We start from the raw sequence: 2,500 nt of genomic DNA, 5'->3' as shown, positions 1-2,500 counted from the left end.
TGTTTCCTCAAAAAATGCTCCACTAAGCTGAGCTATACAATGAACATGAGGACAGGGTAGTTTCTTCACTAAATAGGCCTGATGGAAGGGCCTGTTTTCCAAGTTTTCAATTTCCGCCATTAATTGATCCGCCATTTTGAAAACAGGATTTCCCAGTCGTCTTCTCCCCTTCTCCCTTCCCATCATCCTCTTTCCACTTCGCCGTGTCGCTGCCGTTTGTTATATGAAGACGACTGGGGACGAGTCAGGGGAAAAACAATGGAAAGCTGAATGGGGCGCACCATTAGAGTTCGCCCATGAGAGCAGCAATGCAAGAAGTGTTGCGATATTATTACGAAATGGCTTTGATTGTAAAATAAAACAAAGTTACGTTGATCCCACCGGTAGATATATTGGTATTCAAGCACAAATTAATGACGAAAACTACAATTTATTCAATGTTTACGCTCCAAACAATGACAATCAAGCTGCACAATTTTATGATCATCTCCTTGACGTCTTAAAAAAGGAAGATCTCGCTTATGAAGATAGAATAATTATTGGAGGGGACTTTAATTGTCCTATGAACCCGGTGTTGGATAAACAATGAGAGATAATAATGACAAGAAAGAAAAGCGTTGAACGTATTGAAGAAATTCAAATGACATTCAATTTGCATGACATCTGAGAAAAGTTTTGCATGGTCCCAAAAGTCTCCTTTTATTTTCTGCGGATTAGATTATTGGCTCATTTCAGATGCACTTCAAGACCTGATTAAAAATGTAGATATTATAGCAGCCATTAAAACGGATCACGCGGCAATTCTACTTCATTTACAGGAGGTTGAAGAGACTAAGAAAGTGCCGGGATTCTGGAAAATGAACACTTCACTTTTGTCAGATGAAAAGTTCATTCAATTAATAAAAATGAATCTTGAAGTATGGAAAGAACAAGGAAAAGGATTCTCAGATATAAGAGTTGCTTGGGACTGGATTAAATATAATGGACGTCTTTTTTTGATGCAATATTCAAAAGAACTAGAAAGAATTAAGAGAGAGAAAGAGCAAAGTTTGCAGAAGAAACTCCAAGCTGCACAAATACAATTCAGCAAAATCAATGTGAAGAATTTGAAAAGATTCTGGACGAGTGTAAAACTGAAATAGAAAAATTTTATGATGAGAAAGCCAATGGATTAATTGTGCGTTCAAGGGCAAGATGGCACGAACATAGGGAAAAGAGTACTAAGTATTTTTTAAGTTTGGAAAAAAGAAACCATGCAAGGAAATATATAAGGAAACTTTGTCTAAGTGGAGTTATCACAACCAATTATGAAAAAATTTTAGACTCGTATTCAAAATATTATAAACTGAATCTGTAGAGTAGGAAAATTAATACGTTGCATCCCGATATGTTGGAACATTTTCTTGGTCAACCCAGTATACCAAAATTACCTGAGGAAGAAAAACTAAGCTGTGAAGGTCGAATAACTATTAAGAATGTGTCAAAGCATTGGATACTTTTGAAAATGGAAAGACCCCTGGGAACGATGGTATACCTATTGAGTTTTACAAAACTTTCTGGAGCTGTTTGAGTGAGCTTATGATAGATGTTTTTAACTACTCCTTTGACTCAGGAGAAATGTCAAATTCACAAAAACAGGCAATTATCACATTAATTGATAAAAAGGATAAAGATCGAATGTATTTGGAAAACTGGAGGCAGATCTCTTTAGTCAATGCTGACTCCAAGCTTGCTTCTAAGGTCATATCTAATATAATCAAAAAGGTTCTTCCTCGAATAACCCTTACAATCAATCCGGTTTTATCAAGGGTAGATATATTGGAGAGGAGGCTCGTTCAATTCTAGACATTATAGATCATACTGAATCGCTTAAGTTATCAGGTATTCTATTGTTTATAGATTTTGAAAAAGCCTTTGACTCTATTGAACGGGATTTTCTTTATCAATCACTAGAGGCCTTCAATTTTGGTTCGACCTTGATAAGATGGATTAAAACCTTCTATAATAATGTCTCGAGTTGTGTGATAAGCAATGGGATATTCTCCAAGCAGGTTAAGTTAGAAAGGGGTGTAAGGCAAGGGGATCCTTTGTCACCTTATTTATTTGTTGTGGCAATCGAAATTTTGGCTATATCACTTAGGTCAAATGAACATATTCAAGGGATAAAAATTGATAATGATGAAATTAAGACACTCATATGCTGATGATATGATTGCTACTCTGGCGAACACATCCTCTGTGGAAATTTTCATGCAAACCCTGAACAATTTTGAAAAATGGTCTTGTTTAAAAATGAATATTTCAAAAACTAAAGCGATGTGGATTGGGGCAAGTAAAAATTCATTAGAGAAACCTCTGGGCCTTGAATGGTGATAAAACGGGGTTAAAACGCTCGGAATTCATTTTTCGTGTGATCAAGGTCAAACTTACGAAACAAAATTTCCATGAACGTTTAAGTGACATTCAAAAGACGATCGATCTATGGAATTTAAACGGTTTG

The sequence above is a fragment of the Montipora foliosa genome, chromosome 1, assembly GCF_036669935.1.
Source record: "Montipora foliosa isolate CH-2021 chromosome 1, ASM3666993v2, whole genome shotgun sequence".
Lineage (NCBI taxonomy): Eukaryota > Metazoa > Cnidaria > Anthozoa > Scleractinia > Acroporidae > Montipora > Montipora foliosa.
The sequence above is the reverse complement of the archived record's forward strand: the minus strand, read 5'-3'. Positions refer to the sequence as shown.